The sequence below is a fragment of the Sorex fumeus genome, unplaced genomic scaffold (assembly GCF_029834395.1).
Source record: "Sorex fumeus unplaced genomic scaffold, SorFum_2.1 ptg000086l, whole genome shotgun sequence".
NCBI lineage: Eukaryota > Metazoa > Chordata > Mammalia > Eulipotyphla > Soricidae > Sorex > Sorex fumeus.
The window spans coordinates 8,003,510-8,027,882 of record NW_026606143.1 but is presented as its reverse complement, the minus strand read 5'-3'; the positions used below and the strand labels follow the sequence as shown (position 1 = coordinate 8,027,882).

General features: G+C 43.4%; 1 protein-coding gene and 1 non-coding gene across 2 annotated transcripts in view; one reads left to right on the top strand and one right to left on the bottom strand.

The window, feature by feature from the left end:
- The window catches only part of CASK (calcium/calmodulin dependent serine protein kinase), a 998,363-nt gene that overhangs the window by 43,011 nt on the left and 930,979 nt on the right, over positions 1-24,373 (bottom strand). The gene's annotated exons all lie outside the window — the stretch shown is intronic.
- On the top strand, positions 5,525-5,630 carry LOC130039436 (U6 spliceosomal RNA). Its single transcript, XR_008794865.1, has one exon. It is a non-coding gene; the product is annotated as a U6 spliceosomal RNA (small nuclear RNA).

The window sequence follows — 24,373 nt, the reverse complement described above, 5'->3', positions numbered from 1 at the left end:
ACTTTATGAAGTATATTTTTCCCATGTATAGAATGCTAGTATTCTTTCTTCTAGTTTTCTTTGAGTTTCTAGTATTCATACTCTTGGGAATGTTTTGTCCATTATTGCTGCCAATATTTTGCCTGTCCTTCCTCCTTTATCGTACTCTAATGCCTTTTAAGACCACACAAAGTTAGCAAACTTCTCAGTGATGCACTCCTCATTCTTAAAATTTCCTTTTCTCGGTGTTTAATTTTGAATAGTTTTATTGCCACATCTTCAAAGTTGTTAATTCTTTTATTTTCTAAGATCACAAATAGCACCTACCAAACCCCTACAGCTAACATTATCACTTATGATAAAATATGGGACATTTTCTCCTTAATAGCAAGGACAAGAAGCATACCGTTCTTGGGTCAGGAAGATAACTCAAAGAACTAGAGGACATTCTTGGCATGCACAAGGTCTGGATTTGATCCCCAGCACTGTATGGTCCCCCAGCACCACCAGAGTGTTCCCCTTTCCCAAGCCATCTGAGAACAGCTGGTGTGACCACCCAAACAAAAAAACAAACAAGAAATGGAATGCCCTTCTATTTAGTACTGTAGTTAAAGCTTGACCCAGGGCAACCACTCAAGAAAAATAAAAGGCATACAGACCCCCCCCAGCAAAAAAAACAAAAACAAAACAAAACAACTACAGAGCTAATAGTTTTCTAAAACTATAAATCATTGTTTATAAGTTGTAAAACTCTGTTTTCAGATGACATGAGTGTTTATTTTGAAACCCTTAAGGAGGGTCCAGGGAGAGAGAGTTAAAAGGTCTGGAGCAATAAGCTTGGCATGCACGAGGCTCCACATTTGATCCCGAGCACAGCTTGACACTCTGAGCACCTCAGGATTTGGACCTGGTAAGTCCCAGTACCACTGGGCCTGACTAGCACAGCACTGCTCTGCCAGACCGAACACTAGACCAAATCACACTCTATCGAATGTATTGTTATACACTCCTAGAAAACAATCTCTAAATAAAATTTCAAAATTAATTTAAGTATAAGAGCATTAAAAAAAACACTTAGGAATTCATTTAGCATTGCTAGCCCATTGTATACTTCAAAGCATGTTTAAGAGAAAAGAAATAAGCTGGGGCTGTGACTCAGAGGTAGTACACGTGCCTGGCATTGAAGAAAGAAAGGAAGGAAGGAAGGAAGGAAGGAAGGAAGGAAGGAAGGAAGGAAGGAAGGAAGGAAGGTCAGGCAGGCTCCCAAATAACATGAGTATAAGCCTCCCAACAATAAAATAAAGAAAACTCTTAAACTAGTGTCCTGAGACCAGATAGATAGTAAAAAGCAGGTAAGGCGCTTGCCTTGCACACAACTGACCAGAGCTACATCTCTGACCATATGGTCCCCTGAACTCCACCAAAAGTGCTCTCTGAGCATAGAGCCAGGGGTAAACCCTGGGCACAGTTGGGTATGGTAAAAAATAATAATTAATTAATTAATGAAACAAATAAATATTACTTTCCAAGATGTGAGCCAACTACACAAATACAAAAAGTATTTTAGAGTCAGAGCAATAGTATAGGGGTTAAGGTTCTTGCCTTGCACTCATCGACCCAGTTCTATCCTCCCAAACAAAGGAAAAGTTTGTTTATCAATATTATGTACAAATGTGTGAATCCCTGTGCTCTTACCAGCACTGGATATTTTAATTTTTTTAAGTTTATGCAATGGATGAAAAAATTGTTTTAAAATTTCTTAAGAATCATTATGTCAAGAGGCTCAGCATTTGTTTGGCCATTTATATTTTCCCTTTTTCTTGGGTTTGGGGGGGGGGCGGGGCGCACCAGTGGATCATATGCAGTGCTGGGGATTGAACCAGAGCCAGTCATGTGTAAGACAGGTGCCTTATCCCTCTACTATCTCTCTAGCCCCTTTAGTGAACTGACTACCTTCTCATATTCTTTGCTCGCTCTCCTCTACGGGGTTTGACTTTTCAATTGATTTGTACATTCTGGATACAATTACCAGTTCTAATGAAACATTGTTTCCTTGTTTATAGTTTATGATTTCACCTTCCCTTGTGGGGTCTCTAGATAAACCAAAGTTTTAATTTAGATGTATTTAAAGTATAAATATTTCAGGGCTGGAGCAATAGCACAGCGGGTAGGGTGTTAGCCTTGCACGCGACTGACCCAGATTTGATTCCCAGCATCCCATATGATCCCCTGAGCACTGCCAGGAGTAATACCTGAGAGCAGAGCCAGGAGTAGTCGTTCCTGTGCATCGCCGGGTGTGACCCAAAAAGAAAAATAAATAAATAAAATAAAGTATAAATATTTCTTCATGCCTTTTATGGCTTGATCTCGCTCTGTGTTTGTGTGTGTGTGTGTGTGTGTGTGTGAGAGAGAGAGAGAGAGAGAGAGAGAGAGAGATGCCAGGGACCAAAGGGCTTATATATGCAAGACAACTGCTCTACTGCAAAGCTATATCCCTGGTCCCATGTTTGCACTTCTTGTCATATTTTTTTAAAAACTTTACTATAACAAGATCTTATATTGTTCCCTTACATTATCTCCTAAAATGTTTTCCAGGGGTCAGGGATATATGTAGACATATATAGATATGTCGAGATTTTTCTATCTATCTAACTATCTATCTATCTATCTGTCTATGGCTTTGTGGTGGAATGCACACTTCACATTTATTTATAATGCCTGGGTTTGATACATGGCACTAAAAAAAAATGCTTGGGGGCTGGAGTGATAGGGCATTTGCCTTGCATGCGGCCAACCCGGGTTCTATCCCTGGCATTCCATATGGTTCCCCGAGCACCGCCAGGAGTAATTCCTGAGTGCAGAGCCAGGAGTAACTCCTGAGCATCACCGGGTATGACCCAAAAAGAAAAAAATGCTTGGGGGCTGATTTCTCAATGGGTGGGAGCATATGTTTTGCTTGTAGAAGGCCCACATTTGATGCCTGGCACCACATGGTCCCTCAAACATTGCCGGGTGTGACCCCAAAACAGAAAACAAAAAGTTTTCAATATATTTTTTCTCTGCAGACATGTAATCATCCGTATAATAAGAAAAACAGAATGACACGCTGTTCGCGTGCATGTGTGTCTGTGTCTGTGTGTACATGTGTGTGCTCATACCCAGACGTGCTCTGGGGTTACTCCTGGCTCAGAACTTAGGGGTCACTCTTGGCCACACTTAGGGGACCATATGTTGCAGAAATCAAACTCAAGGCTGCAACATGCAAAGCATGCTTTCCAGTCCTTTGAGTCATCTCCCTGGCCTCATGCGTATTGTTTTATAATGGATTGTTTTGTCATTTAGCAATCCATTTTGAACATCTTTTCATGTGAATAAATTTGTCAGTAGTATTGTGGGTGGGGTTTCCCAGGAAACAGACTCAAAAGACAGAGATTTGTGTGCAGGAAGTTTATTAGATTGTGCTTTCAGGATCAACATTTATGGGGGAAGGGAATCAAGTAGGATTGGACAAGAAAACTTGTTGGGCAATGGCTTAGAGCAACAAGGGCACCAGCTTTGTAGCTGAGCCCTGAGATACAGTCCCATATAGGAGAAAGAAAGTTGGAGCTTTATACTCTGCTGGTGTTAGAGGTGGGTGATGTCCAGGAAAGGAACATGACACTGGGCAAAGCGATTGATGTTGCCAGTTCACAGATACCACTGACAGATGAGGGCTTATGAGCCTGTCACACCCTCCCACCAGCTGAATATCTTTAAGGGGCATCTGAGCAGCACTTCACAGAACTACCCTCAGTAGGAACCTTTTCATTTTGTTTTTATTGGGAGCCACAGCCAGCAGTTCTTGGGACTTCCCCCTGTCTCTGCACACAGAGATCACTTCTGGGGGCCAGGGAGACCATATGGGGTGCTGGGAATCCAAACCTCATCAGTTGCATGCAAGGCAAGTGACCTACCCTCTCTCCTATCTCTCCACCTTCCAGTGAGGGGCATACGTAACTTGGAAAAGCAGAAAAACCAACTGATTCTTGCTTAATACAGAGGAGTCATTCTCACTTAACAGAACATGAACATTATCTGTCCTTTTTAACAGGAAGACAGAAACTTTCTCAGAAGTGACTTCAACTTCCTCTTATATTTCACTTGGCCAGAGCTGGTGCCTCTGTCCATCTCTAAGACGCAAGGAAAAATGGGAAAGACAGAATAGGATTGTCATGATTTTGTGTCTGGATCTGTCAACAACTGTTGCCGTGAATGAGCTGTGAGTTATGTTAACATAGAAGTGTGGGAAGGACATTAGACATGCAAATAACAATGTCTACCACAAATAGAGTTCCATAAAAATATTGGACCAATTGCACATGGATATGTCTGACTGAAACAGATTCCACATTGCTGAACATTTAGTTCATTGAATCTGGGGTATCTACATGCAAAGCGTACACTCCAACTCTTCAAATCTGATCCATCTCCTTGGCCTCTTACATTCTCATTAATTTTTATCTGTTTTATAGTCCTTAAGTAGTGCCCAGTTTGAATTTGCATTTTGTATTGATTTTTGTCAGCCATCTTTGCTAATTTTTGTCTTGTGGTGCAAAAACTGGACTGTGAACGGTTTGAGCTATCTGGAAAGTATGAGGGCTAATTCTAGCTGAATTGAGTTGTTTTTCTGGTCAAGACATGACATACACCAATTAACTGTGTTCCTTTTATGCAGTGGGCCAAAAGAATTTCAGAGCTTTTTTTCAGGGCATTTTGCCCTTGTGTTTCACCTAAGGCCTTAGAAATACTTATGGATAACAATGACACTGATGATTCACCAGTGGTCTTGGTGATAGCACCCCCTCTACTTCCTCACTCCCCCACAGAAACCCTCCAAGGGCTATGCTGCTGAATCTGGTTGTATTTCAGGAAAGTGATGAGGTGTTTCTAAAAAGACCTAAATATATATTTATAATTAGTATTCACAATATCAGCAAACCAGTTATGCAAAAGTGCTTTATGATGTGAATATCTTTATGACCTATAAATTGCACTCTGTGGAAGTGCCAACATGTTTTTAAAATATTACTCTGAAAGGTAAAAGAAGGAGAAAACATCATTTTGCTAATTAACCCAGTGAAGAATGATGATGTGAATTTAGAAATATATGCCATAGCTCTCTTATTGGAAAACATGGCCGTGTTGTTTTGGAAACACTTCCTGACTATGTACTTTATATTGCAGATCTTCTTAGTGAAAAAGAAATTAATAACATCTGCTATTATATTATTCTATGAATTATGACACATTATTTTTGTAATTATTATAATTAGAACTATTATAGCAAAAGTCAAGCCAGAATGCTGCAAAACTGACAGAATAGCATGCATATTTTACTATCTTAAAATATATGAATTTATCATACTAAAAATGATTTAAATCATTTGAAGGCATTCTGTATACCTTATATAAACATTGCTGTATTTTGCCATTTTTGCAGACATTATAGCCTTGCATAACTATAACCACTGTGAGTTCTAAATACTAACTCAGAAAAGTGTCTATAGTGCTGGCTTTGGCAGCACATGCATTAGAATTGTAACAATACAGAGGAGATTAGCAAAGCTGCCCTGCAATATGACAAGCACATTTATTAAGGTTCCTTAATTTTAGAAAGAATTTTGGTGCCGGGGATAGTACAGCTGGGAAAGTGCTTGCATTGCACTCAGGCGACCCAGGTTTGATTCCCAGCATACCTGGGTGTGTCTCAAACTCCCTCCCCACACCACCCCACCTCCCAAAAAATGTTTAGCAAAGGACACCAATCTAAAGCATTCCTTCCTTTCATTTTGTAATCCTCTCTTTTTTTTTGGCTTTTGGGGTCACACCCAGCAATGCTCAGGGGTTACTCCTGGCTCTGCACTCAGGAATTACTCCTGGCGGTGCTCAGGGGACCATATGGGATGCTGGGAATCGAACCTGGGTCGGCCGCGTGCAAGCGATTGTACAGTCTTACCTACTGTACAATCGCTCCAGCCCCTGTAACTCTTTACAGTGAACTAGCTCTGAAGGTGACTTCTGTTTTAAATAGCAGAATTGATAATTGAGCCCCAAAAATGGAATTTGGATAAAACTCTTGCTTTAATAAAAATGCATTATATAAGAAAGAAAGAAAGAAAGAAAGAAAGAAAGAGAGAGAGAGAAAGAGAAAAAAGAGAGAAAGAAAATAGAAAGAAAGAAAGAAAGAAAGAGAAAAAGGAAGGGAGGGAGGGAGAAAGAAAGAAAGAAAGAAAGAAAGAAAGAAAGAAAGAAAGAAAGAGAGCTCTAAATCCCCACGCACTTAAAGCTAACGTTATGAGGGAGGCATAGCAATAATTCATCAGTAGGACACTTGCCTTGCACACAGCCAACCCAGGTTTAATCCCTGGCACCTCATAGTCTCTTGAACACTGCCAGGAATAATTCCTAAGCACAGTGCCAGAACACCACAGGGTGTGGCCCAAAAAACAAAACAAAACATGCTAATAATTTACAAAAATAAAAGAGCTACAAATAATAATGATCTATATAAGTATCATTGTCGTTGTCTTATTACCTTATCATTGTTCATATAGTTTGTTATCATTGTGTTAACTACAGGGCCGAAGACTTGCATTAGACTTTTGTTCTTTTGTTTTGTTTTTTGAGGGGTCACACCCAGCAGTGCTCAGGGGTTACTCCTAGATCTACATTCAAGAATTAGTCCTTGTGGGCTCAGGGAACCATATGGGATACCAGGGATCAAACCCAGGTCAGTCACATGCAAGGCAAACACCTTACCTAGCATTGTACTATCAATTCTAGCCCTTGCATCAAACTTTAAGGTTTTTAACAGCTTCTACTGCCTCCCCTAGTTCACCTCGCAGAACAAAGCCACAGACACGTGTTGCATCACCACCTGGACCTTAGTACAGTGCCATTTTGGGAATCCAGCTTCTTGGTCTGCAAAAGGTCTAGGCAATACCCCTTTGGACATTTATGTTGTTCTTCCTTTCGAGAAGTAAAAGCCAACTTTTTTTTTTTTTGCTTTTTGGGTCACATCCGGCAATGCTCAGGGGTTACTCCTGGCTCTGCACTCAGGAATTACTCCTGGTGGTGTTCAGGGGACCATATGGGATTCTGGGAATCGAATCCGGGTTGGCCACATGCAAGGCAAATGCCCTACCCGCTGTGCTGTCGCTCCAGCCCCAAAGCCAACTTTCTAACAGAGTGATTCCTTTTGCTTCAGAGAGCCAGAACCCACCAACTGGGGAAATTTCCCTGTTAACATTAGTTTCTAACCTAACTAACGTTTGAAATACAGAGTAATAAAGTAAACTTAGTACTAAAGCATAAAGTGAAAATAGATGGACACCACAAGAATACCCTTAGGTATACCTATCAAAATATTATTACAACCAATATAATACAGAGCATTCATATAATAATTTATACAGAGCATTCATATAAGAATATAAAACATTAATGTAAGAATACAGAGAAAATGCGCACTCCCTCTTAATAGGTATTATTGCAATGCAGCTGCTCTGTCTACTAATTTAACAGTCAATAAACATCATGAAAATTACTCAGATCTTTGAGTTCTTAAATTTGTATCTATGAATTTAAGATTTAAGGGGCTGGAGCGATAGCACAGCGGGTAAGCAATAGCACGCAGCTGACATGACCGACCCGAGTTCGATTCCTCTGCCCCCTCAGAGAGCCCGGCAAGCTGCCGAGAGTATCTCACCCGCACGGCAAAGCCTGGCAAGCTACCCGTGATGTATTTGATATGCCAAACACAGTAACAACAAGTCTCACAATGGAGACGTTACTGGGCCCACTCTAGCAAATCGATGAACAACAGGAGGACAGTGCTACAGTGCTACTATGAATTTAAGATAAAGATCTTCCAGAAAAACCTGTATAACAAATATATTCATTGCAGTTTATTTATAATAATGGAAATTATAAGCAACTTAGCTGTCCAAAAATGGCAGTGGAATTAATAAATGATGAAGCCATCAAAATATTATTTAAGCTATGGTATATCTTTATCATGGAATTTAATGAAACTATAAAAGGAAGTAAGAGCATTTTGTATTGTTGTTAGGTGATCTTTAGGATATATTGTTTACTGGAAAAAGACAAGGAACAGTTAAACCATAGTCTAGGGAGATGGCTCAAAATGCTGGGGTACTGCTTTACCTGCCGGGGCATGGTTCAATTTCATGCACTGAGCCGCTGAGCCCTGCCTGGAGTACCCCCCAAGAATCACTAGACATTGGGCCCCAAAGCAAAGAAGTTATCGAGAAGAGAAGTATTTAGGGAAAATAAATATGTACCCCTAGTTTTCTGATATATTTCAGAACAAACAATGGCAAGATGCAGCAAGAACTAATAAAATTGGCTTCTTAAAGGAGGAAGGAGGAGCAGAGAGATTGTCTTGTATGCGGTTGACCCAGGTTCAATCTCTGGCACACCAGATGGTCTCCTGAAATTCCCTCTGAGGAATCAGTGGAATTTGGCACAAGTGAAGGTATGCAATGTCCAGATGAGGTTCTAAAGGACAACGTGAGGGGGCTGGAGCACAGCGGGTAGGATATTTGCCTTGCATGCGGCTGACGCGGGTTCGATTCCCAGCATCCCATATGGTCCCCCGAGCACCGCCAGGAGTAATTCCTGACTGCATGAGCCAGGAGGAACCCCTGTGCATAGCTGAGTGTGACCCAAAAACAAAAAATAAAAATGAAAGACAGAGTGAGGGCCAGAGAGGTTGCACAGGGGGTATGCCTTACATGCAGCCAGTCTGATTGGGCTTCCATTTTTCTCTTTCCAGTGTATTGAGAGAGCAGTTAGGCTCCCCGTAGATGAGGGTACATCGAAGACCAGCCATGTGAGTGCCACATCTCAGAACATACTGTCCAGCCCTGAGTGACCCAGAGTTCACTGCAGTTCTTGCTGACGAGCTGAAGAGGGGCCTTCCTGGTAGACCCTGGATAATAGCCACTCTGCAGAGACCTCCACAAAACCCGGACCATCGATTTTATGTTATTTAAGTGACAAGAGACTACGCATCCACACTAGAGCCATAAAATTGATTGAAATACTTTTCTCTTTGTTTGGGGACTGCATCTGGTGGTGCTCCAGGGCTACTCCTGGCTCTGTGCTGGGAAAAGGGAAAGGCCAGGGTGGGTTTTGCTCCTGGTGGTGCTGGGGTATTGGGCCTTTTGCAGAGAAAGACTGTGCTCAGCTCTTTGTTCTCTCTCTCTTTCTCTCTCCTTTTCTCTCTCTCTTTCTCTCTCTGCCTCCCTCCCTTCCATTCCCCCTCCTGTTTTAAATATATTAAAACTGTAACTGTATCTCACTGTGATTCAATTAAAAATAAAAGGAAAAAAATATTAAAGATAAAATATTATGTATATATATAAAAGATGAAGCATTTCTTCAAAACTGAAGATATGGGACCAGAGAGATAGTACGGTGGGTAGGTGCTTGCCTTGCATGCAGCTGACTGGGGTTTGATCCCTGATCCCCAGCACCCTGTTGGGTCCCCTGAACCTGCCAGGAGTGATCACTGACTGCAGAACTGGGAGTATGGGCCTGAGTACCACCACCAGCTGTGGCCCCAAAACCACAATCCTACTCCCCCCGCAAATAAAATGAAGATATGGGGCCAGGGACATGGCTCAAAGCACGGGCTTTGTACGAAGAAGCCCTGGGTTAGTTTCCTGTCTCCCCTGTCACAATGTGATCTCCCAGTGGAGCCAGGATTAGCCCCTGGGTACAGGGGTTTATGTGTAATGTGTAACACACACACACACAGTTGCCCTCCACCCAAAAGGAGAAGATAAATTGAAACAAGTTGGTGGCAAAACTACACAGAGAACAATTATTTCAGGTGACTTGCAAATAAGTATCCCTAGTGGGCCAGCTCCTAAGGGCAGAAAGAGCTGCAAATAAATCATAGTGACATTCAGTCAGTCAGCTGTTAACAATAACACGGGTATTGCAATTTTGCCACTGTTCCATTGTGGACCTCAAACAAGTATGCAGCCAATTATTTCAGCAGGAAAATGGGTGTATTTGGCAACAACAAAAGAGCAATTTAGGAAGTGTGGTCTCCTGGTGAAAAAAAAATGCCCACATTTCTTCGGAAGAAAGAAACCCTTCGATGAAGTGCAGAGGGGTTATTATAAACAGAGTGCATTGGAGGAAATGGAGTTCAGAGTATAGCGTCTTTTCATTTGCTGGGTTATGGCACTCTGTCATTGGCTGAGCTGTTGCTGGGCAAGGAGGAACTTTCTTCTCTCTCCTGCTTTGCTAGTACAGCAGCATCACTTCCTGTGGGAGATGCAAAGCATGTCTCTTCTGGTTGGATTTTGTAGCGTGTGCTGCATTCTGCCTCTGTGTGTGTGTGTGTGTGTGTGTGTGTGTGTGTGTGTGTGTGTGAATGCTCCTGAACTCGTTTCAGCAATATTTCTGTGGATTGCTTTTCATGCTAAAATAGTAGGGGGGAGTAATTAAGTCATTGAGTTCATGTGAAGAGGAATGATTTTATACACGACAGAAGAGATAGAAGGACCAAAAAAAAAAAGAAAACGCAAGAAATTAAATTAAATCCTTTTGTTTGCTTAGGAAATAGCTGTATCATTCATAATTTCTTTTTCTTTTTTTTTTCTAACAAAGATCTTATATCCTAGTTTTGTGCACTAAAAAGACCTAAAATAAATGACAATAATCTAGCAAATAAAGACCCAGCACCCAGATTGTGGTGACTAAATATAATTCAAAATAAACAAACACACATGTGCCGTAGGGAGATGGCTAATTTCAGGTCTTAGACTACGAATGTAAAAGATGAACTCGGACTATCTTCTGTGACTTGATATGAAGGACTGAAGAGATATCAAAACATAAGGAACCAAGATTTAAGGGATTATCACGGGTCCAAGATCACACAATTTGAGCATCAGGAAGCATAATGATTGCAAAGCAGTGCATATTTTTATGCATCAAATATTTTTAAACTCCATGAGTTCATAATGATACTAAAAAAGGATTAAAACCCCATTGGTCACTTTTTGAAGGTTGCCAGGACAACAACTAATTCATCATAAAATTTGCAAATAAAGGAAAAAAACAGAAACATTTATTCTGCCAAATGATGTGTCAGAGCATCCAGAATTGATGGGAAGCTTCTTCCTTTTAAAAGAATTCAGTCCTTCAGTGGTAGAGCCTAAGCTGCAAATATTTGAGGCCCTGCTCTGTCATCTCATAGGTCCAGTCTCACTGCCATTTGAGGTAATTCAAGATGACAAATAAAGGAGCCAGAGAGAGAAAGGGAGAGAGAGAGAGTGAGAGAGAGAGAGAGAGAGAGAGAGAGAGTTGCCTGTCATGCAGCTCCATCCCCAGCACCACATAGCCTCCTCCATCCCAACACTGCTAGAAGTGACCCCTGTGCATAGAGCCAGAAATAGTCCCTAAGCACTGCCTGTTTTGGCCTAACATCGCACTGCCTGTTTTAGCCTAACATCCACTCACTCCCCTCAACACAAACTGGGAAGTTTTGTACTCAGAAATCACTCCTGGTGGTGCTAGGGGGACCATATGGGATGCTGGGGATCGAACCCGGGTCGGCCGTGTGCAAGTCAAACACCCTACCCACTGTAGCTCCAGCCCCAGAAGCCTACTTTTGGAAAGGAAGATGCTGGGTGCCAGGGTGGGCAATATCCTATGGACCTATTCTCCGAGACATAATACTTCAGCTTCCATGTCATCTCCTTTGTATAAGCTTCGAGGTTAGGACAAGATAAGGGCAACATTTGTTGTTCGTTTCTTTGTTGGCTATGCCTGGCAGTGCTCAGAAAATTTTCCTGGCTCTGTGCTCAGGAGTACTCAGTAGTGACCCCTAGTTCTGCTCAGAGGAGACTATATGAGATGCTGGGGCTCAACCTGGGGTAAACCACGTCGTGCAAGGCAAATGCTTTACCTCATGTGCTATCTCTCTGAATGTGCTAACACATTCTGAACAGTTCCTGAATGCTTACTGCTGGTTTTAAATTTTGTTCAATTTGGGGGTACACCCAGTTATGCTCAGGGTTTACTCCTGACTCTGCTCAGGGTTTACTCCTGACTCTGCTCAGGGTTCACTCCTGGCAGAGCTCAGAGGACCTTGTGTAGTACCAAGGATCGAACCTGGTTCAGACACTTGCAAGGTGTATTATCTCTGGTTCAGACCTTACCCACTGTATTATCTCTCAGGCCCCTGACTCCAACACTTGATTTCTTTTGGTCATGTTTCAGATCAGATTCCTGTACACACACACACACACACACACACATGCATGCACACACACATATGAGAAAGAAGTAATTTAAAAGAATTCAAGCTCTGGAAGAAGAAGAAAAATGGAAATTTTTGTTTCATGAAGGAATGACCTGGGTTAAGGAAATGCTTTAATATCTTGATCCAAGTACTGGGTGGTTATATGGTTGTGTATTGTGTAATATGTAAATATTCATTAAGTTGTTCACTTACTTTGTATGCATTTCATTATAGGTAAAGTATATTTCTGTTGACCTTAAGCTAAAGCAATCAGTTATTCCAACAATAAAATGGGTTTATTGGGCAGCACTCAGTAGAAGACGAACCATTAAAAAGTTCATTCTTGGGGAGCCCCAAATGTACTTCCTTATAAAACCTTTGGAGGACCTCCCACAGTGCAGGAACAGAGGGCAACCAACATCGTTTTTTCCAAGGAGTATTTTATATTATTATTATTATTATTATTTTGCTTTTTTTTGGTCACACTCGGTGATGCTCAGGGGTTACTCCTGGCTCTTTACTCAGGAATTACTCCTGGCGGTGCTTGGGGGACCATATGGTATGCCGGGGATCGAACCCAGGTCGGCTGCGTGCAAGGCAAACGCCCTACCTGCTGTTCTATCGCTCCGGCCCCCAAGGAGTATTTTAGATCCTGCAGGGAGCTGACTTATAAGTGCATGGACACTCTCTAGCCTCCCAATCTTATTTAAATGAGGTTTTGAATAGCAATGTCATCTCAATTTCATAATCTTATCTCAAATTTAAAATTATAGCTCATTAAAAATACATATATCACCATTGTCCCTTCCAATAAAGTGTGATAAGACACCCACAGCCCCAGGGCCAGAAAGATAGCACAAAAGGCCAGTGCCTTTGCTGTGCATGCGGAGCCACAGCTTTGATCCCCAGCACCACTGTGTACCACTGGAAGCAATCTCTGAATTAGTGAGAGGGAAAAAAAAAAGATTTGAAAGCTGTATTAGCTTCAACAACACGTGGACAGTGGGGATTGATTCTATAGGGAAGCAACGTTTCCATCCCAAAATATGTTTCACGGTATAAGGGTTATTTTGAGCTGGTATTTTGTGCATGTGAGCACCTATGGTGCCAGGGATGAACTAGAGACTCACAAGTACAAGGCAAGTGTTCTACAGCTGAGCTAGATCCTGGGGCCTGAAATTCGTGATTAGTATTTAATTTTTTTGGTTTGGGGGCCACATCCCACTATGCTCAGGACCCGCTAGCGCAGACACTGGCTCTGCACTAAAGGGTCACTTCCGGCAGGACTCAGGGGATCATATGGGGTGCCGGGGATTGAACCTGGGTCAGCCTCATGCAACACAAGCTCCCTACTCACTGGACTATCTGGCTGGCTCCAAAGCTGGTGATTAAAAAAATAAAAGGCAGATACAGATGGTACTTTGAAAACTAAGTGGTTTATATTCTTTAGCAAGAGGCAGTTACATTAACCATTGTACCTCATGAATCTTCTCTAAGATCACATATACTAAAAGTATGTGTTCAGTGTGGGAAGAAGAAACTAGGAAGCCATTCAGCATGTTCTAAAACTCTTCTGACATTATTTTAATATCTTGATAATCTGAATCATAGTAGAACTTGATATTGACTAGAATGTCTAATTCATATGTGTTTGATATGACAAGTTAGTTCCTTTTATTATTAAAGAAAATAATTAAAAGTTTAAGTAAATATTTTGAACTTTATATATATAATTTTATGACTTATCAGTTTTATTGATGTATTTAGACTAATCATTTGCTTGTTTTTCAGTGTTCGTTATAAATGTCTGTTTTTTCTTTCACTTTCCATTTGATCAATTCTGTTCCTTGTTTACTTATACCATATGTTTACTGATTTGGGATTTACTATTATTTTATTTAAATAATAAATTAATGCACTTCCTTCAAAAAAAAAGAGACACTTACATGCCTAAGGGGAAATCTAAGTATTTGTGTCTTCCTAGGTATAGTAAATCTCTTGATCACTTGATCACGTGACATCCCATTACTCATCGATTTGCTTGAGCAGGCGCCAGTAACGGTCTCCATTCGTCCCTGTCGCGTGCTAGTGTAGCCCAATGGTGTCTGCCTCAAACCGATCGTTCAGGGTCTTGATGAAGAAGTCTGACCATCTCTTAGGTGGACGGCCATGCGGCCATGCGATCTTTTGACAATGGTGGAATCCAGTCAGTAAATCTCTAGAAAGTTTTACCAATGGAAAAGGTAGGGGTGCCTAAATCTACATAACAATCATACACTTGTTTACTGTTTCATTCCTGATAACTTCCCCTAATTAGCTTCTCCCCATGCCAACATTTTTGTCTTAAGCTGGAAAATGTTATTTTGGGGGGGGTGGGAAGGTCTGGGTCTCTCTCCCTAGTATACAAGACATATACAGATTAAAGAAATATTTGCTTATTTTCCCTCCTGATAATCTGCCTGATTCAATGCAGGAGTGTCTCAGCTAGGAACGTAGAAGAATTCAGAGGAAAATTTTCTTCCTTTACTGCATGTGAAACAAATCATTGAACATAGCCATTTTTGAGACAACCAAGACAATATGAACACAGACTAGGTATTAGATGATATTAAGGAATTAGTGTTAATGTTATTAGGTGGGATAATAATATTTTTGTTCTCTTTCTCCTCCTTTTCCTCCTCCTCTTTTCCTCCCTTCTATTTTTTTTTATGCTTTTTGGGTCACACCTGGCGATGCTCAGGGATTATTCCTGGCTGTGAACTCAGGAATTACTCCTGGCGGTGCTGGGGGACCGTATGGGATGCTGGGGATGGAACCCAGGTCGGCTGTGTGCAAGACAAACGCCCGTTGTGCTATTGCTCCAGCCTTTCTCTCTTCTAAATAGAGGCACTACTTGGGGTCAGAGAGATAATACAGTGGGTAGAGCGCTTGCAAGTGCCACACCCTATTTTTATTACCTGCACCACATATGGTCACCCTCGCCCCGCCAGAGTTGATTCCTGAGTGTAGAGCCAGGAGTAAGGCCTGACCACCAGGTATGGGACCAAAACAAAATAAAAAATAGGGATACTCCAGCTGACATTGGAGGTCACCTATCCTGGGGAGTCACCAGGGCTGTATCCAGGGGAGACCTGCATGAGGAGATAGGGATCAAATTCTGGACATGTGCAGTGCCATTAGAACTATCTCCCCGGCTCTATGATATCAGGTCCTTCAAGTCTGTATCGATGTCGACACTTAAATATTAGAAAAATTATGTGATTTGCTTAAAACTACTGGGGGTGGGGGAAGGAGTGAGATATAATAAATATATTTATAAATGGGCTGGAGCGATAGCACAGTGGGTAGGCGTTTGCCTTGCACCTGGCCAACCTGGCTGACCCAGGTTCTATTCCTCTGCCCTTCTCGGAGAGCCCAGCAAGCTACCAAGAGTATGTCACCCACTCGGCAAAACCTGGCAAGCTACCCTTGTCGTATTCAATATGCCAAACACAGTAACAAGTGTTTGGCATATTGAGCAAATCGATGAACAATGGGAGGACAGTGACAGTGATAAATAAATAAAGCAACACTGCACTGTCCTCCCGATGTTCATCGATTTTCTCGAGTGGGCACTAGTAACGTCTCACAGCAAATTGTGAGACTTGTTACTGTTTTTGGCATATCAAACGTCATGGGTAGCTTGCTAGGCTTTGGCGTGCAGGCGAGATACTCTCGGTAGCTTGCGGGGCTCTCCGAGGGGGTGGAGGAATTGAACCCAGGTAGACTGCGTGCAAGGCAAACACCCTACCCGCTATGCTATCGCTCCAGCCCAAATAAAGCGATAAAGCCAAAGTAATAATAACTGTGGAAGCTAAATGATAAACTAGGACCTCGTTAAACTAATTGGTTCATTTTTGCGTCTGTCATTAAGCTATTAGGGGTTTTTGTTTTGCGGGCTCAGGGGACCACGTGAGTTGCAGGGGGAATGGTACCTGGGTTGCATACAAAGCAAGTGCCAGCTATGCTAATGCTAGGGCTCTGGCTCCTTTGCACTCATTTCTTATTTTTCCCTAAATTTTGGGTTTGGGCCAAACCCTGCATCGATCAGGGCTTACACCCTGAGCACTCGGAGTAGGTGCCCAGCAGGGACCGAACTCGAGTACACTGTGTGCAAGTCCAACGCCCTAACCGCTATACTATCTCTTCAGGCCTCCTACGCTGTTCTCCGCTTGACCAACGGCTCTTTGTTAGGCTCAGCCAATAGGTGGTGCTTGAGAGTGACTAGGGCTAGAAATGACCAATCAGCTCTCTAGTTTCCTGGCCCCTTCCGGTTGACTTCCGGTTCCTCTCTAGCTGCCCGCAGGAATTCATCGTCACTGGTACTTTCCCTTGTCTTCTGGCGAATTAAGTTCAAGGTTACGCCCGATCCGGCCTTATCTTTCCACCCGAAATGCCAGAATGAGGTAAGCAGCCTTCCTTGCTCGGGGCTTGCAGCCTAGACCCTTCCTCGTTCCCTTTTTCTTCTCGAAGAGCCATTTCCGAGCACTGCCAGGACGCTGCCCCATGATATCTTCCAGTTCTCTTTGCTGCAGTTTAAATGACCAACTTAACCTTTGTGCCTCGTAAAACTTGTTTCACATCGAATTCGGTGTAGATAATGCGAGTGGCTTCCGGCTCCAGCTTGCCGGGGCACCTTCTGTCTGGCAATATTTGAAGGCTGCTTTGCACGGCTTCCAGCCCCTCCCCCCTATCCGCGCCACCCCTCCCCCCCAGCCAGTTGGTCATGTGTGTTGGCAAAACTGATGCCAGAGGCGAGCAAAGGACCCCTGCTCCCTCCAAAGTATCGCAGGTGATAGCAGTTGGAGATAGGGCCGTTAAATGAAGGGAACAGGGACAAGGCAGGGGCAGGTATGATAATATTTGCAGAAGTGGTCATTATCCTTGAAAGCCACGAATTAAGCGGAACACCAATATCCTCTCAATCGCCATTCCCAGCCTTGGTTGCCTTCTCTTCCATCCTCACCAGGGGTAACCGCCTTTATCATGTACAAGTGTTTGTTTATACTGATGCGCTTACCAATATATAGATGGCATTATTTTGTTTAAAGCTAAAGAAATTTGAGGTGCTGGAGAGGCACACGGCCAACCCCAGTTTGATCCCTGGCACCCCATATCAAGTTCCCTAAGCACACCCAGAGGTCACTCCTGAGCATCGCAGGGTGTGGCCCCCAACCAAATCCCAAATACTTGTGTTTTACAATAGTTATATGCCTACCACAATATATTTGGTATATATTTTGTTTAAAGGTAAACATTTGGAGTAGTACTGGGGTTAAGGTGCTTGCTTTGACAAGAACAGACCCTGATTGGGTCCTGAGTAGCCACATTTGGTCCCCAGAGCTCTGAACATCACCAGAAGTGATCATTGAGTACCTGGAGGTATGGCCTCCCCCCACCTACCCCCCCACTAAAATGGGAACGTTTGAAACATGCATCTTAAATTTTTTGTTTTATTTATTTTTAAATTTTTATTAGTGAAACACCATGAGGTACAGTTGCAGACTTACAAATTTTTGTGCTTGGGTTTCAGTTATACAATGATTGAATACCCATCTCTCCACCAGTGCCCATTCTTCACCACCACTGATCCCAGTATCCCTCCCATCCCCCATCCCCCCATCCCACCCTGCCTCTGTGGCAGGGCATTCCCTTTTGTTCTCTCTCTCCTTTTGGGTGCTGTGGTTTGCAAAAGAGGCATTGAGTGGCAATCATGTTCATCTGGGGAACAAAAAGTTACAAAATAGACTAACACCCCCAAATTTTTTGTTTTAAAGTATACACACCTTGGTGTTGGGAGGATCCTCCCAGGATGGGAGAAGCATGCTGAAAGTTGACTGTGGACCAAACATGATTGCCACTCAATGCCTCTTTTGCAGACCACAACACCCAAGAGGAGAGAGAGAACAAAAGGGAATGCCCTGCCACAGAGGCAGGGTGGGATGGGGGGGATGGGGGTGGGAGGGATACTAGGATCCATGGTGGTGGGAAATGGGCACTGGTGGAGGGATGGGATTTGATCATTGTATAATTGAAACCCAAGCACAAAAATTTGTAAGTCTACAACTGTACCTCCTGATGTCTCACTCACTAATAAAAAGTTAAAAAAATGTAAAAAAAAAAAAGAAATATTCTATAGTTTTCATGTATCAATTCTGTAATTTCAGTATGTCATTATTTAATTTCTTTTAGAATGGTATTTTAATTTCAGTTTCTGACTGTGCATTGTTAAAATAAAATATATATAGTTCAACTTTTTGTATTAAATATGCATACTCCAGAAAAAAAATAAAGTATACACACCTTGTTTTCAACTGGCCTCCTTCACTAAACAATTTGTTCTGGAAGTCATTCTCTATCAGGGCACCTCATTCTTTTTAGTTGTTGCATAATATTCTTTTGTGTGCATGTGCCATTGTTTATTATGTGGTTGCCGTAATGTTCACTAATTGCAAAATTGTGTGATTGATATCTGGGTTTCTGTGCCTTTGTACTTATTTGGGAGTGTTTCTAGGAAACAGGTAATAAAAATACTGGTGTAGAGAAAATGCATATTTTGAAAATTGTGGTAGATGTTAAAATATAAGTATGGGCTGGGGAGACAGCTCAAAGGGCTGCATGCAAGTTTTGCATGCTGGAGACTGGGGTTCAATCCTAGTCACTGCACTGTCCCCTGAGCACTGCCAGGAGTGATTTCTTCCCTCCCCCAAGCACTGAGCTGGTAGTAGCCACTGGGTGTGTCACACCCTCCCCCAAAAAAGATAGACATGTATTCAAGTATAAATATGTTGTGGTTCTGAAATCCTTGTGTGATCAATTGACAGAGCAAGTAGGCTATACCTAACTGGTTTTATATTGCCAAAATGTATCTCGATGTCAGTGGGAGTGTTAACTGTAGGAAAAAGCAAGTGAGTGAGCTTCTTTGGATTACCCACTCAATGTATCTGGAACTGAGATCTATGGTGTAAATTGCCTCGTGGGCTTGGGGGGGGGGGGGAAATTGTCAGAGGAAAGAAAAGTCAGAAAGATAACCATGGGCATGCCAGCCAGCCCAAAGGGGGCTTTATTTTGTTAAGGAACATTCATTTTTTATTCTCCCCCTCCCTTACATTGTTGTCGAAGCTGTGAATAGTCTGGGCGTCGCACACATGCTTGGCTCTTAGGGTCACAGTCGCTGCAGGGCCTGCATGCTTGGGCACGATGCTTTTTGAGAGTTGTACTTTCATTGCGGGGCTTGCACGGTGCTTGTTGCGATTCACCCACCTTGGTTTTGGTGCTCACATACACACACTGTAGCTGATATGCTTGCTGGGGTTGCCACAGTGCTCACATTTGCCCTTCAATATCTCATTTCCTGGTGCTGGTACTCAAAGACCTAAAGTTTTTTAGTCACCGTGCTTGCCAGGTGCCACAGCCCTTTGTTGTGCTCACATACACCTAACTTGGGGGTGGGCTGGAAATTGCTTGTGTCATTGGGGATCACAGATGGCAGAGCTGCCACGACCACAATAGCCACATTCGGGAAAACCAGGGTTTGAACTCAAGGCTTGCAAGCGGACACCCAAGTCACTGAGCTAGTCTTCCATTCTCTGTCTTCAAGGGTATTAGAAACTTCCAGCTAGGCTCTTAGAGTCTCTGGCAGCTCAATCCACACAAAACCTTTTAGGACTTGCGTCTGTTTACTTCAAGGCTGTGCCATAACTGAAAGTTTTTTTTAGCTAGAGAGTTGGCTTCATGTATGTGATACATTTGCTTCCTTGTGCCTCTGCCTCTCCATTTTCAGACAAATGGTTGTCTACCTTAATCCTTGGTGCCATCTCAAAAATCAGGTTTAGGGGCCGGAGCCATAGTACGGCAGGTAGGGCTGCACTTTGCTCATTGCTGACCTGGGTTCGATGCCTGGCACCCTAGATGGTTCCCTGAGCCCACCAAGAGTGATTCCTGCGTGTAGAGTAAGGAGTTAGCCCTGAGCACAGCCGGGTGTATCCCCAAACCAAGTAAAATTGAAAAAAAAATCAGGATTCAATGAAGACATTCCCACTCCTCTGGTTTTTGCTTTAGGGCAGAGCCTCTCAGTTTAACTGAGGAATCTTTTATTTATTTTCAATGGAACTTGAGACCAAACCCACGACCTCACTCATACCACTGTTGAGGTATAGCTCAACCCCCACGGAGGAGTTCTATTGCACCTTTGCATCAAGAGATCAAGTGTTGGGCTGGAGCAATAGCAGTGGGTAGGGCATTTTCCTTGCACACGGCCAACCTGGGTTCGATTTCCAGCATCCCATATGGTCCCCCGAGTACTGCCAGGAGTAATTCCTGAGTGCAGAACCAGGAGTAACCCCTGTGCATTGCTGGGCATGACCCAAAAAGCAAAAAAATAAAGAGAGAGAGAGAGAGAGAGAGAGAGAGAGAGAGAGAGAGATCAAGTGTTGTGGTCTGAGTGATAGTACAGTAGGTAGGGTGTTTGCCTTGCAGGCGGCCCACCTAAGTTCAATCTCCAGCATCCCATATGATTTCCTGAGCACTGCCAGGAGTAATTCCTGAGTGCAGAGCCAGGAGTAAGTAACCCCTGAGCATTGCTGGGTATGACTCAAAAAGATCACGAGAGAGAGAGAGAGAGAGAGAGAGAGAGAGAGAGAGAGAGAGAGAGAGAGAGAGATCAAGTGTTGCTCAAGTGGTTGTGTACCAGTGTTCTTGGTAGGCAGTAGCTGACTGGCTAGGATTTGGCTGGTAGATATCCCGAAGGCCAACTGATTCTAGGTGGTATGGGACTGTCAGCAGTCAGTGGAGCAAGGTCAGCATGGTGTTAGCTCCCTGTGTCCCTAATCCTATGTGTTGATGACAACCCCCTGGAACCAGATGACAGACCACCAGAGTAGAATGTGAGGTCACTCTGCCACGGCCAAGGCAATTTTATAGTCAGGCGGCTGCTGTACCCAAGCAAGGATGTGACAGTGGAGAGGGCTGCCCTCCCCCAAGCCCATGTCATGGGTGAGAAAGGGCCTGGTGGCCGTCTCCCATGAGATAGGGGTGAGAAACTCCCTCGCAGCAGCGCCCTGGCCTTATCTCGCCTGGTTCCACGAGAGCCCGTGGCGCGTTCAGCCTAGCCTTGGTTCAAACTGTTCTCAAGCCTTGCTTGTGTGGTTTAGACAGTATGCTGAAGGTCACCATTGCGCCCTGATGGGCCTGTTCCCCCGTGCTTAGAAAAGACTTACCAAAGTCTTTTTTCATCTTTTTATTTATTTAGGAGACCCAGGCAGTCAGCTTTTCAACCCTGGTTGCCTCCCAGTCTCCCAATTCTTGGTTCCTTTTCCTGATCTTGAACCAGCCAGCCCTTTAGTCCTTCCCTGCCCCCCCCCAACATGGCATTGAAGAGTTGGGGTGCATACCCAGCATAACTGGGGAGCACTGGCAACTTTGTGCTGGGGTTGCTCCCAGCAGTGCTCATGGATCATACGATGCCAGGGATTGAGCCAATCCTTGGCTTAGCTTTTTTCACTTGTATAATATATATAGCACAAGTGACCATCATCTGCACCACTTGGCATTGGGGCTGACCTTCATTACTTTTTACAACTGGTGGTGGCTGCTGGCATTTTCCTCCTCCTCTTCCACCTCCTACTCCTTCTCCTCCGAAATGGGGGAGGGGGCCACCTGGGTCTCAGGGGGAGGTGGGCCACCTGGGTCTCAGCCAGCCTTCCAGGCCCTCCAGCAGTGGAGAGAAACTTTGAGCCCCCCCAGTTGGTGTTTACAGGACCATTTCACTTTTGCAAAAATGTTACAATTGAAAAGCAGCTGGACTTCAATCCCTGATGTTTTCCTAACCAGGGCCAGTGAGTGTCCTTGTATGTGGAACATCCAACCTGACTTTTCAACCCACAATAAATGTCCACAAACCAGCAAAACAAAACAAAACAAAAAAACCAGCCCTCCCCTCTCCCCCCAGTGATGGTTTGGGAAAACCAGGACTATCTTTGGTGCTGTGGTGGAGGGCCTGTGGAACAAGGTTTGCGGCAAGGCATTGTCTTACTGCTCTTAAGCTACATCCCTGGCATCTTAACATCCTTTTATCAAAAGTGCCATACTTCTATTTGGGTGGGGGGCACAGCTGCTGGTGCTCAGGGCTTACTCCTAGTTCTGAGCTCAGGAATCACTCCCGACAGGTTCTGGGGACCATATGAGGTGCCAGGATTTGAACCCGGGCCTGCCTTGTGCAAGGCAAACTCCCTCCCTGCTATAGGTGCCATCTTTTTTATTGTTGTTGTTGTTCTCTTGTGCCTCACCTGACTGTGCTCAGGGATTATCCTCTGGTGCTAAGGAGCCCATGTGGTGCTTGGGGGCCCATGTGATGCCAGGGATTGAACCCGAGTTTGCTACATGTAAAATAAGAACCCTAGTTACTGTGCCATCTCTCTGGCCCCTAGGTTACATCTTTTTTTTTTTTTTTGGATCACGGCAATGCACAGGGGTTACTCCTGGCTCTGTACCCAGGAATTAGTCCTGGCGGTGTTCAGGGGACCATATGGGATGCTGGGAATCGAACCCGGGTCAGCTGTGTGCAAGCCAAACGTCCTACCCGCAGTAATTACACTCCAGCCCCTAGGTTACATCTTAATCAAGCATTTTGCTGTTATTCAAAACTCCATTTTTCTTACCTTTCATTTTTCTCAGTTGGGGGGATGTGTTTAGTCATGCTGTTCAGGCCAAGTTGTGTCAGAGATTATTCTGGCTGGGTCTTTAGGGCTGTTCTCTGAAATATTCAGGAGACCATGTGGTACTGGGGATTGAACTGGGGTGAGCATCAAGCCAAGCATATGATTTATTCTTATTCTTATTATACTTACTCTTTTTAGTGCCCTTGCTTCCTGTTTTGGTTTTTGAGTCAAAGTGATGCTGAGGGCTCTTCCTGACTCAGTGCTCATGGCTTGCTCTCAGTCAGGCTTGGGGCTTTATTTAGAATTAAATCTAGGGCTCCTTTGCAGAGTGGTTGGGAAAATGGAGACAGTGGTAGAGGGAATGTGACAGTGGTGGTGGGTTTGGTGTTTGAATATTGAATGCCTATAACAAATCATTATGAACCATTAATGTTGTAAACCACAGTGTTTAAAGTGGGGGAAAAATCTAGGGTTCCCGTGTGTAAGACATGTGCTCTCTGGCCTCAGCCTCCCCATCTCTGTGTCCTCCAGTATTAGTTACCTCATTGCCCACTGACTCAAACACAACAATTTCTCTTCAGTTTCGGTGCTGAGTGGGTGAGCAGTTTGCATTCTGAACCTGAGCGCCAGGCTTCCGTGCTTTAGCATCTGATTGTTAAGGTCTTTCTTGGTGAACTCTGTTAGCAAGTTTGAGGGGAGAAAGGCTGAAGCGGGTAGGCATGGAAGGTTTCCATGGGCAAACTGCAAATGACAGACGGAACTGGACGTCACATTCTATTTCTTGGATCTCATGGCCCTTGCCTAACTGCATGGGTGCCTCGGGAAAGTGTGTCGAGGAGGAAAAAGGCACAAGTAAGTTAAGTAGTAAAAATGGATTAGGATCACCCAGCACAGCTGCCCACCCCACCACAGGAGTCTGTGGAATAGTGTATTGGCAACCGGGGTTGTTAAAGGTATCTCAGTTCTGAATTTACATCAAAAGTAGACACATCACAGTGTGTTGACTCTAAGGTTTTTGATTTGGATGATTGTAAGAATAGTTGCGTTATAAGAAGATGATAGTAGATGCTATAGAAAATGAGGTTTTATGCATATGATTTTTGTGATGTCTGTGAGTATCCATGGGGGAGGCATTAAATAAGCAGTAGGATATGCAGGTTTCAAATTCAGGTCAGGACCAAAAATATAAATTCAGAGCCCTCAGGACACAGATCTTAGACTATCGAATCTTACCTATGCAAAACTAGATGTAATTATAAGGCTGAATTCTATTTATTCTGTGCTTCTTTCCCCTCAACAATTTTGTATCTTTAAAATTGTAATATATCTGACAGCGTTCATTATCATCTTTATTATGATCGACAGCTTTCTA